Here is a 16724-nt window from a genome sequence, read left to right on the forward strand (position 1 = left end):
AGACCATTGTAATTAACCAAAAGGTGAAATGGTAGCTTAGCAACAGTAGAGCATATATGTGAAGCTAGTACAATAATTTTAACAGGTTGAGAGAGCAATTTAAAAGGGTAGTTTGTGTTTACCTTTGAATTAATGTTATGTCATACAATGTAAATACCCTATGCTCTTCCATTAAGGTGAAGCTGCAATGAAGTATGGTTCATAAAGTTTGTTAAATGAAGAATAATAAATTTCATACAGAATGAAGAGCGTTGGACTCTTCTGTTGATATAGTATGCAACATATAAAAGCAAATATGTTGGTCAATTAAGATAGAGAAAGGATTCATATTGTGAGCACAGAATGAGAAGGCATAGGATGCAATGTGTGGACATCAGCACAATTAAGCAGATTTATTTTTGTACAAATGAAGTGCATATTACCACTGTCTGTAGGTACAATCATGTGAGCATGTTAATTGTAGAGTTTGAAATTGAAAACAAAGGAATACAAAGCATATCCAGTGGATGCAATTACCATATCAGTGTTTAGCACATTTGGAGTTGCAGATAAATACTTAGGAGTTAGGTTTAGGTCCAAAAGCAAACAAAAATGACACAATGCATGCATAGATAAGTAAAGCTTAAGCATAACACCCAAAACATGAGTCAATAACTGTAAGTCCTTAACTGAAGTTGAAGAGCATAGAGAAATTGAGTAGATAAATGTAAAAAAAACGTGAATAAGACAGATATAAGCATAATAATACCTTCATCTATTCATTTGCCACTGCCATTTCCCTTTCCATTTGCAGCTGAATTAATTAGGAGTTAGGTTTAGGTCCAAACGCAAGCAAAAATTTCAAAATGCATGCATACATAAGTAAAGCCTAAGCATAGCACAAAAACCATCAGTCAATAACTGTAAGTCTTTAAATGAGATTGATGACCATAGAGAAATTTAGTACATAACTGTAAAATAAACGTGAACAAGACAGATATAAGCATAATAATACCTTTATCTGTTCATTTACCACTGTCATTTCCATTTCCATTTGCAGCTGAATTAACTAATGGAGGCGTAGGTGGTGACAATTGTTTTTCCTGAACATCTCCATCAGCAGCAGAAGCTTTAGTCTTCACTTGTACAATGTCATTGTCCTCCGCTTTGAAATCTTGTACCATTTTTTGGATCAATGAGACATTGATAGCACAATTTTTAGCAGCTTGTTCTTGTTGAAGTGAGACCGTACTTTCCAACTATTTGAACTTTTGCAAATACATCTTTACTTTTGCCTGAACTTTAGCTTCTTCATTTTTTACCTCCCCATTTTTGCTTTACATATCACTTCAATTGATGGATAATTGATTGAAGGATATGCAAAAGAAAAATGAGGAGCTAAAAAATGAGAAAGATAAAGTTCAGGGAAGAGCTAAGTTGTATTTAGAAAAGTTGAAAGAGTTAGAAAGTAGAGTATCACTTAAGGAGGAAGAAACAACTAAAAATGGTATTGTCGATGTCTGAGTGATCTAAAAAATGGTAGAAGCTTTGGAAGCGAAGGATGATGATGTTGTAGAAGTGAATAGTAAAGCTTCTGGTGCTGATGGAGATATTCAAGAAAAGCATCTCTGCTAAATCTGACCGACTGTTTAGAGAATCAGAATCTCTGTTAAGATTTTTAATATTTGTGGAGAAGTGCCTCTGATGGTCCATTAGAAGTCTTTCAACCAAACAGAATTCTTTATGAGGAAAAGCTAATTTAGATATGAGATCTGTAATCTGCGGTAAAAACAAATAAATTATTTTAGTTTGCATTTGAAGATAGCATAAAACTTTCTAACTTTGTAGAAGTTTTCTGTCCTTATTCAAGAATAGAGGAGCTACAAAGTGGACGGAAAGAAAACCAAGTAAAGAAAAACAGGAATTTGGAGAAACTTGAAATGGTAATTGAAGGAGTTGAACAAAAAGTGATGTGCGAAGAGTGGAAAGTAACACAATAAGAGAAGTAGTAAATTAGCAGTAGAAATAAAGTACTATAAGTTGGTCCTAATAGCATTATAAGAGAGTTTCTTACTGGACTGAATACTACAAATGGGTAAGATAACAATTGTGAATATATTTGAAATGTTTTTGTTACAACTGAACTAAAGTATGACAGAATAGCTCTTGCGTCTATAAAATTGTATAGACCATGGGAGAAAACATATAATGTACCTGTGAGGAGGTGTCAGATGTGTGTGAATCTTGTGGATGGGCTAGCCTGTATATATGGTTTGCGTGGGTAGTTGAAGCAATCCCTGTAAGGTGCTGATAATGAAGAAGTTCCTGCAGATCCTGCAGCCTGTTCTGTATCAGCGGGATTTGTACTGTTCAGTTGCAGGCAATTTGCTGTAAAATCGAGTTATTATTTAGGAATATTGAATTGCATGAAATTCAATATGAAATAAGTTAGAACGACATATGGAACAGCTGAAATGAATCATCAATTATATAACATGAAATATTTGTATGAGGTAATGATTTTGAATAGGCATTTATACTTTGGAGTATCCGGAATAACAGAAAATAGAAGAAAGCTGAACCACTAATTAAAAGAGTTGAAGGAAAAGCGATGTGCAAACATTGGTAAATAAATAAATAAGAGAAGTAGTAAATTAGGAGCACAAATAAATTGCCGAAAGTTGATCTTACTACCATTATGAGAGATTTTGTTACTGGAGTGAACAGGTGAAGTAAAATATGGGAGAACAGCTTGTGGGTGTATCAAATTGTATAGATCATGTGAACAAACATATAAGGTACTTGTAAGCACGTGTGGGATATCTCTCAATCTTGTGGACTGGTTAGCGTCTATATAAGGTTTGGGTGAGCAGTTGAATGAATCCCTCTAAGGTGGTGATAATGAACAGGCTGGTGCAGACCCAGTGGGCTATTGTGTATGACTGCTATTTCTATGGGTGACCTACAGGGAATCTGTTGCGGGAGAAAATAATTATTTAGGAATATTGAATTTCCCCAAATTCAATAAGAAATAATTTAGAACTACATATGGAACAAATGAAATGAATCATTACTTATATTACCTGAGAAACTTTGTTTTTCCTTTTGGCAATGAATTTGTTTGGACAACTGTTGAAGGAATCGAAAGCGTAAAGAATAGGGAAAAGAGAAATGGAGAAACCCTTGAAAACCTAAGTTTTGAATGAGTGAAAGTGTGAAAGCCAATTTTACGGTTTTGAGGGGTTGTGGTGGTTTGATGGTGAAGATAGTGTAATAGACAAATAGATGCAATTATTTAGCTGAAGCTTCTAGCACACATATACGGTATAATATGGCCTAATATGGTCTAGAGGAGAAAAATTAGGAATCACAGAAAGAGCTAAAGAAAAGAGAATGTAGGAATTGGAGAAAGAGCAAATGATGGAGAAAACATGTGAATTTTGTTGAAGCGATGAACAAGTACGTCTGTAGGGCGTCGTACAGAAACATAAATGTTGAGCAAAGTTTGAGAAACAGATTTAAAAGCTGTAGAGAAGCACAAAATAGTAATGAACATATGGATTCGCCATTGAAATTTTGGCTAAAGGAAGAATAAGTACCTGTACAGGTCATTTGATAGAAACTGAAATGTTCAGCAAACGTTCAAAGAGAAATGTAAAGGGTGGAGACAAACTGAAAAAACAGAAGAAGAGATGGATTTGCCATTAAAGAGTTGACAAGTAGAAAGAAGAGTTGAGAGGGACAGAAATTAGGGTCGCTTAAACCATGAAGAAATACCTGCGCAGGTTGTCCGAGAGAAACAGAAATCTTGAGCAAAGGTTGAGAGACAGATTTAAAGGTTGCAGAGAAACAGCAAACAATAAAGAAGAGATGGAGTTGTGATTGAAATTTTGCTTAAACCATGAAGAGGAACTTGCGCAGGTCGTTGGATACAAAGTGAAATCTTCAGCAAAGGTTGACAGAGATGTAGATAAACAGAAAAGAATAAAGAATAGGTTGATTCACCATTAATTTTGTGGTCAATATTATGTGACATTAATTTGAAGGGAGATTGTACTAACAGTAGTTTTTAAGTGACTTTTATGCATACTATATTATAAATTTATGCACCTACATAAAATGGCTAATGAATGAAAGAATTTATGATTCATGTGTATGAACAAAATTTATTGTTGAAAAAGAAGCAGAGGTTGAACCAGAGAGAAGAATTAGGTCATTTGAACAACCTTACACTCTTGTGTTGCTTTACTCTCAGAAAAAAAAATTCTACTGTTATTTACACAAATGTTCTTATTAGAGTTATGACTAATTGGCAGGCAAATGGCAGGCACTCATTACAAGTTTTGATGTTGGAAGTAAAAATTCAGTTTGGGTGTTTTCTTGTAACAGATAACGGTGGAAGAAAAGAAGTTAGATAGCATGTGGATGTAGTAACAATGGACCAAGGGTAAAAGCAAGTTAGAACATTGGTTAGAGCTAGCACATTTGTATCCCTTATCTTCCGTAGAAGCTCATATGCATTACTAATAAATGATTACATGTAAGCAGATATTAGCATTTACATTCGATATTGAATCTCCTGAAATGTACCAACAAGAAAAAACCAAACTGTGGAGAAATGCACAACAAGGCATAGGAAGAGAAACATTAAGTTGAAATCCAACTGAAGTAAACAGACGCTAAAAAGGCTAAAACGGAGAATTTTTCTTTACATCAGTTGGAAACACTTACATTGAGAAAGTGCGTGAGACAGTTTCCAGACTGAAGAGAAAGCCTTCATAATGACCATGGCATGCTCGCACTTTGAATAGAAGAAAGCATGTTAGCTACAACACAGCATGAGTGCTTTCATTCTACATTTGAAATTTGAAGAATGAGATATTCGTAGCAAAGAAAAGTACATGACACAAGTTTAACATGAATTTCCATTGCAGCCAAATAGTATACTGAGTAATTGAAGAAAGTGAGAAAAATTTGTAGAGTTAGTTCTCCAAAAATTGCCAGTCAAAGAGAGTGAATAAGGTTGAATGTTTAAATGTATTTTATGGACACGAAAAATAGTACAGATGATTAATCAGAATGCAGAAAACATGTTTCTATTGAGAGAAGGGAATTACCAATTTATGTGAATTAAAGAACAATTTTAAGGCAAATGTTTCTCCAATTTGACACTAAAACTAAGTTACAACTGTAAATTGTTTATATACATCCATGTACTTAGATGTTCGTAAGTGTAGAAGCATGTACGTAGGGTACATGTAAATGGCCCCTTATATAGATTGACAAAGATGGTAAATAACTTAAATAAGGATTGTGGCTGTTGTTATTTGATGTGCTATTCATGTAATATTTATCTCCATTTATGAAGAATGTAAGTTATACCATGTGAAATCTGTTTGTAATATCAGAATACTGAAAGTACTAAAAATGTGAACAATTACGCAGGTTAAATATTCAAAAATATTAAATAAAAATTGATGCTTTGAGACAAAGTTAAACAACGTAATAATATTTGCACACACTAAGCAGCACCAATACAGCAATCGTACTTATAAACCCATGAAAACGTTGATGCAATATTAAACATTGGAAAAGATGAACAAAATTAACACCCAAAAACATAAAATGTAAGAGAATTTTGACCAAATAATGGGTTAACGTGAGACCTTGATGAAGAGAAGTGACAGTTAAGCTTTGAAGTGTCAATACGGCAACCATCGTTGCAACAGTTTGAAGCAATTGAGGGTTCTCTGCAGGGCAATTCTAATGTGGAAGGCAAGTGGGAAACATGGATTTGAATGAGTATAGGCAATAAAATTGGGCTTAAAGGCTGAAAGGCTGAAAGGCAGACTTTAGACCGCTATTTGTACTACTATATCATGTGGTGTTTGGCTGAATAGTTAGTACTGCCTTTAGTACAATGAGCAGCTGCAGTGTTGGTCCTTTGTAAGTGGCACTTCTAAATAAGGGTAAGGTAATAATAACAAGAGAAAGAGGGAGTTGTTTTATTGCATAATAAAAGTATAAAGAATTAAGTGAACAATTGTTCAATTGAGAAACAGATGGGAAAAAAGAGCGTTGCAACAGATTTACATGCAAAAATAGATAAGCTGAAAGACAATGAAGATGTAATGCATGGGAACAGTAAATATAGGCACTAAATGATATTTTCACAGATGCAATGAAGAACAAAAAAGAACAAGAACAAAGATTGAGGAGAAAGAATAAAAAGGAATTAGGATGTGGGGGTACCTGTTCTCATCAACAATTATTGTGTTTTAAAGCTTAATGTGCAGATATAGATGAACTGAATGTAGTGTTCCTCCAATAGCAAAATTGTTATTGAATTTGACGGTGATTTGTATGCTGAGCAGATTGTTGCAAGTATGAAATAAAAACTACAAGCAAAAACAATGGACCAAGGGTAAAAGCAAGTTAGAACATAGATGAAATAAACTCATGAGGAAAATACAGCAAAAGCAGAGAAATGTATAGTTGTGAAATTAGTTGGACCTTGAAAGTATGAGATGTAAATGGAAGTGAAATTAAGAACAAAGTAATACGAAGTATTAATTGCTATTTATGTTTAAAAAACCCAGTTGAGGTAAATTGATCTGAAATTTAAGAATGTGTAGCATGAGCGTGGTTAGTTGTTACATTTGTTGTTTTTAAATGTATCATGAGAATGCTTTTCGAATAATCTCATTGTAAACTACATTATATGTAGAATGATCATTTGTGTCCTCTGCTGTAGGCGGTCGTATTAATATCTTGACGTTGTCTGAACATTTTGCTCGAGATAAAGCAACATAAAGTTGTCCATGCGAAAAAACTGGTTCACGCAAATATATTCCCACAAAATCTAATGTTTGACCTTGAGCTTTGTTTATAGTCATAGCAAAACATAACCTTACTGGAAATTGCGTTCTTTTGAAGGGAACTGGTAGCTTCTCATCTTGTGATGCCAATAATGGTATCTTTGGAATAAAAACATGTTTATTTTTAAAATACCACTACAAATAGTAGCACTGATAACATGTGACTTAAAATCATGACATATCAATCGTGTACCATTGCATAAACCTTCAGTAGGATTTAAGTTTCTTAATAATATAACTGGACAATTTTTTTTCAAAGTTAATTTATAAGGAGGTAAGTTAGCAGGATGTAAGGTGTGCAAGAAATCTTCAAATTGGCACTGATCATTTGGTTCTATTGTTTCATCAATAGCTGTATAGACTGTAGCATCATCGGGAAATCTATGTATAAGCATGTCATTTATTTCATGAACAAAATCATTTTTTGTTGTCAAAATAATACGGGAAGTTATAAAAGATGGATTAGAATAGAATGTACGGAAATCAGGATAAGTTACATTAAACAAAAGATTCAAAGATTCTATTTCCTGTGTAAAGGGAATGACAAAATTTTTGGGAATTTGAATTTTGTTGCAGTTGTTAGTTTTTTCTTGTCCATTTCCAATTCTCATTAAATATTCACAAAATGCTGGATCTTTTTTTGCACGCATGTTTTCAGATAAGCACAATTTTTCGAGATGATTCCAAATATGGGAGTATAATAAACTTTGAGCAATAAAGTCTTCTTTTTTCCCATTACGAACTACAGGAAATGTTTGTCTAAAGTCTCCCCCAAATCAGGATTAATGTCAGCCAAACACTTTGGGTAACGGAGAGAATGGATGTTTAAGTTTTTCAGGACATGTAGGCCAAATGAGCAAGAATGAGAGCTAATTGTAGCTATTTCTGTGGACTTTTTGACATGGTATTGTATTGGATACTAATGTCATATAAGAAGTTGAACTTATCATATTATTCTCAATTTTGAAAGGAGCATATGCCATTTTTCAGCATTCATGTTATAACCATTTTACACGTAAGGCAGAGCTTAAGTTCAGGTGTGAATTAGTCATGCGATAAAATGAAGTTCATATTTGTATGCGTTTGTGTTTTAGGTGAAGCTGCAGTGACAAGTGTAGATATTTGAGTCATATTGTGTGTGTAGATAGTAATGTTTGTGGGTTTATGTGAACGTATTTCTAAAGAGGAATGTCAACAGAGGGGCAGTAGAAAGCTAGTAAGTTTAGCTAGTGCAATGTTCTATCTATACCGAACAGGAAAACATATATGGGAATAAGGAAACTTGAAAATCAGTTGATGTAGAATTTATTATTCCATCTTATTGGAAGTAAAAGGCAGAACTATTGTGTCGCTATAGGAAGAGCTGAAGTTGTATTAGCAACTTGTTCTGAAGCAGGTGCAGTTGATAGTAGACTATTGATACAGGTAAAAGGAAGTGAAAGTGTAGGGCTAGAGAAAGCTATACTGCTCTGCGAGGTCTGGTTGGTTGAAATGTGTTTTAGGTTTAGGAAAATGCATGATGGAGAGGATGACGAATGAATATAGCTGTACACAATATTGGAAGAATGCAATTTAGCGTGTATGTAGTCATAATGTTGCAATGTAGGTAAGGTAATGCAGCTACAGTAGAAGGAAAATGATATTGTAAGAAAGTCAGTAATGAAGTTTGCAGTTTCCCTATTCATAATAGCTAACATCTAGATTGAACAGCGTATAAGATTTCTGTAGCAAGACCAACGTATGTAAGGGATATGATAGTGGTAATGTTTTGGTAAGCCATTTGACCGAGCTCATTAAGGCGGGAGAGTGATATTGACAGTAAGGTAAAGGTAAAGATAAAGATTGTGGCAGCATAGGCAAATGTAACTTTTATGGTAGGTGTAATTTAGGAGACATGTTATACTAATGGCTACAAAGAATTGCTACATTCATTGATAAAATTAGTTGTTCTAATGTAAGTTGGAAAACAGTGTTACCTGAACTGCAGTTTTTTCCTGGGGGTTTTTGAGAGATGTCAACAATCCGAAACAGCAGATTTATTAATTACCAGTAAACAGACGAAACAGCCAATAAAGTAACAAGTGTTATAGCAGCTTCTGTAGAATGTCAATAGCTTTATTAGATAAGAGCATAAAGAATTGCGTGGATTGAAATGGAGAAGGCAAGAATGACTGAAATATTGGGCAGAAAGTTGACATTACGTACAGCCAGGATAAACAAAGGTCCTAAACTTGTTCTATTCATTTGCAGAGGAAGGGAGAAAAAGTAGACAGCGAAGTTACAAGGAACGATCAAATTAAACTGTGTGTTTTCATTTGGAGTTGCACATATATACACATGAGTATTTCACTACTATAAGTGTTTGATGTACCAATTTGATTATGGAAGCCGTGGAAATGAAGCTACATCAGTGGAGTTGAAGGGATTAAGCTTTCATGGGAAAGAGTTTGTGTCATACTACTAAATGCGGGAGTCTGTTGTAGAGGAATTTTATCATTTGAAGGCTTCATTTTGTTTTGATGCTACCATTAGGTTTTACGGTTTTGTAAGTATCCTTTATTAAAAGCCAGAGAAATGGAAAAAGAGAACTGAAGGCAAAGTGACGATCAAACCTTGGTAATTAAATGAAGAAGAGAAGTACTAAATTAGGAGTACAAATCAAGCATGAAAAATTGAGCAAAGTAACCAGTACAACAGACTGTCCTACTGCAGTCAGTAGGACAACTGGGTGACATAAGAATTATGAGTGTATTTCAAATGTTTTTGTTACAGCTGAAGGAAAATATGCAGCAATAGCTCCTGGGTGCATCAAATCGTATAGATCATGGGGGAGGGAAAAAAGGTACCTGTGACCACAGCAGGGATGTCTGTCAATCTGCTGGAGTGGCTAGCATGCATATATGGTTTGGGCCAGCATTTGAACGAAGCTTTCTAAGGCGGTGATAATGAAGAGGCTGGTGCAAACCCAGCAGGCTGTTGTGTATCACTGGTATTTGTCTGGTTCAGTAGGAGGCAATCTGGTGGCAAATAAAGTGAGTAGTTAGGAATATTGAATGTAAGGCAATTGAATATGAAATAAGTTAGAACTACATATGGGACAAATTAAAGGAGTGAGTAATTATATTAGAGGAAATATTTTGCGTGCGTTTTGAGTATGCATTTGTTTGGACAAGTATTGAGGCACAAGAAAGCAAGCACATATAAAAGGTCTGAATAGGGAACATATAGGGATACAACATAGGTGACAAATGAGAATACGCTTAACCAGGAAATTTGAGGTGGTATTGTTGCTATAATGTCAATGAATGAACAGAAATATTCCATCCGAACAGTGTAACCTATTCATCGAATGAGTTGAAGCAGCTAACAGGAGAAGAACAATGTAGACCATGTAATACATTCCCATCGTCTGAAGCACAGTGAATATTAAGACACAGTAAGTACTAAAGATGTAAGAATTTCATCTTCTATAATAGAATTTTGCAACTAACAATGCATGTACTTGTCCGAAATATTTGCGAAACAGTATATTTTGACAGGCGTCTCTCTCTCGACAATATCAGTAAATATGCAGGCCAAATTTAGGAAGACAAATGTACGTTAATTAACAGAGACTTTAATAATTATCAGCAGCGTGAAGTACATATTGGCAAATTTAATGTGAAGTTGTTATCAGCAAGCAGGGTCTGTGGCGGTTGGATGTTGAAGATAGTGCAATAGAGAAATACATGCAACTATTGAGCACAAGTTTGCAGCAGATACATAGCTACAGTATAATATGGTGTACTATGGTACAGAGAAGAGAAATTACGAATCGAAGAAAGAGGCAAACCGCAGACGAATTAGGAATGGGAGAAAGAGCAAATGATGGAAGAAACATGTAAATTTCACTTACAGCATGAAGAAATACCTGTGCAGGTCGTTGGAAAGAAACCGAAATCGTAAGCAAAGGTTCAGAGACAGATTATAACTGTATATAGACAAAGAAAAAACAGTAAGCAGCAGATGAATTGGCCATTGAAGAGGTAAGAAGTAGAAGAAACAGTTGACAGAACAGAGCCACTTTACCTAGGAGGATAGAAAGTTAAACGATGAACAAGTAGTTGCGCGGCGCGTCGGAAACAAGCAGAGATGTTCAGCAAAGCTCCAGAGAGAGAGTTAAAGTGCGCAGACAAAGAGGAAAAACTAAGGAGCAGATGGATTCGCCATTGAAGAGGTGCGAAGTAGAAGGCAGAGTTGAGAGAATGCTGCGACTTTAGGAAGGAGGCGAGAAATTAGGGTTAGAATTTTGGCAGATGTAGGAAGAAAGTTCTAGAGAAAGCGTGTTTTTTTTTGTATGTACAATTAGTACTACCATTAGTACAATACAAAGATGCAGTGTTCGTCCTTGGTAAAATGTACAATTAGTAGTGCGTTTAGTACAATCAAATAATGCAGTGTTGGTCCTTTCAAAGTCTCATTTCTACATAAGGGTAAATATTTTAGCAGTTGTTGTTTAGTTGGTGACTTGGCTTAAAGAGGAGTTTTAGCAACTTCAAAAAAGTATTGGTGTATTACGCAAAAATGGTTGATCAGGTGAGTCACTTNGTCTTTACTAATAATCATAAGGTTTTGTTAGCATTCATAATATTACAAAAATTATAATTATTTATTGAGAATTACAGAAATATCAAATAACAAAATATATATATTATAATAATATTAATAAAATATAATGAAGCAACCTCAATTTTATTGANTAACTATTTTTAATATGGAAGAAAAAAAATTCAATACTATCTCATCTATTTTTAAATCACCGTTAACCATTTAAATTGAATATTAAGACAATGTTAAAAATAAATTGAAAAGAAAAACAAATAAATATTGAATATGAAAATATAGGAAAGTGTTACATTTGATTTACGGATAACTTTTTGTTTGAATGTGTATTAAATAAAAATATAAATAAAAAATAAATAAATAAAACAAAGAAGAGGTTTATAAACCACTTACTATTCTCATTCCCATTTCTTCCCACGATCACATTCCCCCCACACCACCATATTTTCTCATCTATAAAATTTTATGGAGCAATTGACCTATTCTATTCAAAATTATTGTTTTTCTTCATATCTTATATGAAATGCTAATATTCAAAATTTCCAAATCGTAGAAAATAAATGAATAGTGAAACTCCATAAATTTTATTCTCTTACATCCAAATGGGTAGCAAAAAATATAGGTTAGTATTTTTTTTTAAATTCAGATAAGTTTTTCTATCTATTCGGTGAATATTCTTTTTTCTTTTTTTTTTAATTTATAAAAGTTGATAAAATAATCCAAAGTGATCAAATTTCACATGATATTAGAAATTGGTATTTCTCATTGATTTTATTTCCACATTTGTATGTGTGGAAACTATGGAGTTTTATTGATATTCTCTTTTATTGATTTATTTATATAGGATGTGAGATAATATGATAATTTTGTGTTGTTAATATTTCTTGATGTTATGCTATAATTTAACTTATATTACTTTATGAAAGACTCAGATAATATTATTTAATTATTAGATAAATCTTGATGATATTATTTAATTATTAGGTTTTACTAGGGAATGGTTGTTGCAACCTTAGTCGCCACTAAAAATCACTCATAACCTTTCGTGGCAATATTTCGGAATTTTGTGGCGATTATTGTCGTTGCTAAAGGTCTAGTTCTTTTGTAGTGAATCCTAGTTGACAACGCTTAGGTGAGAGGATTAGTCCCACGTGGCTTGCCATGTCACTAAAATTTTGGGATGTTAACTCTTGAGGGTATTTGTGGTAGGATAACGGCAGGGGCATTTTTTATCCCAAAATGTAATGAAGGATATAAGTGGTCTATTTTGCATAGTTCAGGAGCAATTTTGAGCCTTTTCCGTAGATAGAAAGATTTGAAAGTTGAAAATTAGAATAGAAGATTGTCGAGCGTTGTCTAGTTTTCTTATTAGTATTGTTTTTATTATTGTCCTATTATCTTATTCTTAATTTGTTTTAGCATCCTCTTTACTTTATCGTATTAATTATTTATATTGTTCTCTTCTCTATTCAGTTATAGTAAATTTCAAATCTTCGTCCATCTCTACCTCTTTAAGTAATTTATAATTAATAAAAAGAATTCAAATTCTCAAAAAAAAAAAATTGGCTGTGATTATACATATACTATATATATTCCGACTTTAGACCACTAAAACACCAACTCTATTAAAAAATAATAAGACCAGAGAATATAGACTACTACTCCTAGTGATTGATGTTCTTTTAATTGTTTAATATGATTATTTTAAGCAATATTGTTATTCTATAATATTTGACAAAGTTGATTCTGTCGGATGACGTGTGGGATTACCTATCAAGAATAAGAATATCAAATAAAATAATTAATGAATTTATTGGATGTGTTTCCTATTAATAAATTTAATACAACAAAAATCTGAATTAATCAAATCAATTATACCTAATTTTGTATTTTTTTTTATATTTATATGTATTATATAATTAATACAGATATTATTTTTAATTGGTAAGGTCGATGATCCATTTATTGTCATTTGTCAACCATCCAAATTATAGTTGTATGGAAATGACTCACTCACTATTTTAAAGAGCCAAAATATTCTTGTTTTCAGATTATTATTTGTTATATATATTAATCTATGATTATTTTTGGAATTATGTGGTGAAGTCAATAAATTACTATGCGAGTTGCAATTTTTTTAAAACTATACTAAAAATATTGCAAGTTACATTTTTTTACCTGTCAATTTCATGTAAAAATACTATATATTACAAAGCGAAATATAACCAACTGACATGGAACAAAAAGGGTATGTTTACAGTAAATAGTACAAGTACACTATTTTGGTAAAATTCTCTTCATTTAAACAAAATAATCATTTTATACCTCACATAATATATATTCTTTCCGTTTATAAACGAATGACCTAGTTTGACTTGACACGAAGTTTAAGAAAATAAAGAAGCTTTTTTATTTTTGTGGTCGTAAATTAAAATTATGTCAAATGTATCAAAATGTTCTTTAATTTTGTGACTTTAAACATATCACGTGAAAAATTGAGATTGAAATATTTCTAAAAAAGGAAAAAGCTTGTTCTTTTATAAATCAGACTAAAACAGGAAAAAAATCATTCTTTTATAAATGGTGGGCGTATAATATAAGACAAAACAACAGCCTTACAAATATACTAAAGTTTTTTCTGTTTGGTCAGGAAAAATAACAACCACTTCTTTTCTACTCCAACAATCCTCAGCCTTATGATTCGTAATTCAAATTTAATCAGGGCTTTAATGCGAACTTTAAAAATTAAATCGAAAATAAAAAAAAAGGGATACACTTTAAATGAGGAAATGACAATCACTTCTTTTCTACTCCAACAACCCTCAGCCTTATGGTGCGTAATTCAAGTTTAGTCAGAGCTCTAATGCGAACTCTAAAAATCAAGTCGAAAATCAAAAAAAGGATATACTTTAAATGAGGAAATGACAACCACTTCTTTTTCCTCTCCAATAATATTGCTTTCTCTTTCTTACATATTATATGCTACATAGTATAGTATACATTACTCAAAAAAATCAAGAATCAGCAAAAAAAATAATATGGAAAAATCACATGAAAATGAACACCCAATTAAGGCATTTGATGGGCAGCTAGAGACACTTCTGGGATACTTTTTCCTCTCAATTTTTCAAGAAGGTACAAATTTTATTAATTTCTTCGACTTGTGAAATTATACTGAATACGTTGTTATTGTTGTTATTGAGGTTTAATTTGGATTTTGAAATGGATGCAGGGAGACAGGTGAAAAAAATGTGCAATTCAAAGTTATGTATTGTGGAATTTGTCATACTGATCTTCATCAAATCAAGAATGAATGGGGCATCACCAAATATCCTATTATACCTGGGCAAGTTTACTTATCTTTATTTCTTTTTTAAAATTTAATGTTTTATATTTGCATTCGTCGGAAAGTTTTACTAATTTTCCTGTGTATATTGATAACAAAAATTTGTACCTATTTATGTAATAAGTGTTGAATCAATCAAATTATTAGTTTCATCTCTAACATATTGTCAGTCTTAAAAATATCCTTCTACCTGACTAACTAAACTTAGATACACTCTCGATACACCTACGATCTGTCATGTGACATAACAAGTGGTCTCAAACTCTTGTAGGAGTATGTGACTCTTAATAAAAAGCCGAGAGANTTTGACTTGACACGAAGTTTAAGAAAATAAAGAAGCTTTTTTATTTTTGTGGTCGTAAATTAAAATTATGTCAAATGTATCAAAATGTTCTTTAATTTTGTGACTTTAAACATATCACGTGAAAAATTGAGATTGAAATATTTCTAAAAAAGGAAAAAGCTTGTTCTTTTATAAATCAGACTAAAACAGGAAAAAAATCATTCTTTTATAAATGGTGGGCGTATAATATAAGACAAAACAACAGCCTTACAAATATACTAAAGTTTTTTCTGTTTGGTCAGGAAAAATAACAACCACTTCTTTTCTACTCCAACAATCCTCAGCCTTATGATTCGTAATTCAAATTTAATCAGGGCTTTAATGCGAACTTTAAAAATTAAATCGAAAATAAAAAAAAAGGGATACACTTTAAATGAGGAAATGACAATCACTTCTTTTCTACTCCAACAACCCTCAGCCTTATGGTGCGTAATTCAAGTTTAGTCAGAGCTCTAATGCGAACTCTAAAAATCAAGTCGAAAATCAAAAAAAGGATATACTTTAAATGAGGAAATGACAACCACTTCTTTTTCCTCTCCAATAATATTGCTTTCTCTTTCTTAAATATTATATGCTACATAGTATAGTATACATTATTCAAAAAAATCAAGAATCAGAAAAAAAAAAATATGGAAAAATCACATGAAAATGAACACCCAATTAAGGCATTTGGATGGGCAGCTAGAGACACATCTGGGGTACTTTCTCCTCTCAATTTTTCAAGAAGGTACAAATTTTATTAATTTCTTCAACTCGTGAAATTATACTGAATACGTTGTTATTGTTGTTATTGAGGTTTCATTTGGATTTTGAAATGGATGCAGGGAGACAGGTGAAAAAGATGTGCAATTCAAAGTTATGTATTGTGGAATTTGTCATACTGGTCTTCATCAAATCAAGAATGAATGGGGCATCACCAAATATCCCATTATACCTGGGCAAGTTTACTTATCTTTATTTCTTTTTTAAAATTTAATGTTTTATATTTGCATTCGTCGGAAAATTTTACTGTGTATATTGATAACAAAACTTTGTACCTATTTATGCACAAAGTGTTGAATCAATCAAATTATTAGTTTCATCTCTGACATATTGTCAGTCTTAAAAATATCCTTCTACCTGACTAACTAAACTTAGATACATCCTCGATACACCTACGATCTGTCACATGACATGGCAAGTGGTCTCAAACTCTTGTAGAAGTATGTGACTCTTAATAAAAAGCCGAGAGAAGTAGTGTTGAAACCCCCCTAAACTTGGCGAGAACTTAGGAGTGTATTTCACCCATGTTGCAAGATTGAGAGTGTATTTAAGTTCAGTTAGTCAAGTAAATGAGTTTCTTTAAGGCTGTCAATAGTTCAAAAATGAAACTAATAATTTATGCCGAATTTAGAATTGTTTTCAATACTTCTCTCCATATATTTTTATTAGAATTCTTGGCTCCGCCACTTACAAAATATGCATTTTTCCATTAAAATCTGCAAGAATATTCATTACTAGAATTCTGACTGCTTTCAGAGATACTACAAACATATTGATATTTCTGGGGGGGAAAAAATCCTAATCTGAGCTACTT

At 32.5% G+C, this 16724-nt stretch overlaps 1 protein-coding gene and 3 long non-coding RNA genes across 6 annotated transcripts in view; all 4 read right to left on the reverse strand.

The window, feature by feature from the left end:
- The window catches only part of LOC125843862 (uncharacterized), a 573332-nt gene that overhangs the window by 481322 nt on the left and 75286 nt on the right, over positions 1-16724 (reverse strand). The window lies entirely within an intron of this gene.
- The window catches only part of LOC125843929 (uncharacterized), a 40962-nt gene that overhangs the window by 23261 nt on the left and 977 nt on the right, over positions 1-16724 (reverse strand). The window lies entirely within an intron of this gene.
- On the reverse strand, positions 52-4781 carry LOC125843926 (uncharacterized). 3 transcript variants are annotated; one of them, XR_007444077.1, is made up of 6 exons: positions 3757-3963; positions 3579-3651; positions 2194-2367; positions 995-1758; positions 749-793; positions 58-182 (listed from the first exon to the last, which is right to left on the reverse strand). It is a non-coding gene; the product is annotated as an uncharacterized LOC125843926 (long non-coding RNA). The 3 variants fall into 3 exon arrangements; XR_007444076.1 differs by lacking the exons at positions 3579-3651; positions 3757-3963 and adding an exon at positions 4711-4781 and having other exon boundaries at positions 52-182; positions 718-793; XR_007444075.1 differs by lacking the exons at positions 3579-3651; positions 3757-3963 and adding an exon at positions 4711-4781.
- Positions 9691-11310, reverse strand: LOC125843925 (uncharacterized). The gene is made up of 3 exons (XR_007444074.1): positions 10926-11310; positions 10768-10827; positions 9691-9874 (listed from the first exon to the last, which is right to left on the reverse strand). It is a non-coding gene; the product is annotated as an uncharacterized LOC125843925 (long non-coding RNA).

Source organism: Solanum stenotomum, chromosome 11 (genome assembly GCF_019186545.1).
Source record: "Solanum stenotomum isolate F172 chromosome 11, ASM1918654v1, whole genome shotgun sequence".
Taxonomy (NCBI): Eukaryota; Viridiplantae; Streptophyta; class Magnoliopsida; order Solanales; family Solanaceae; genus Solanum; species Solanum stenotomum.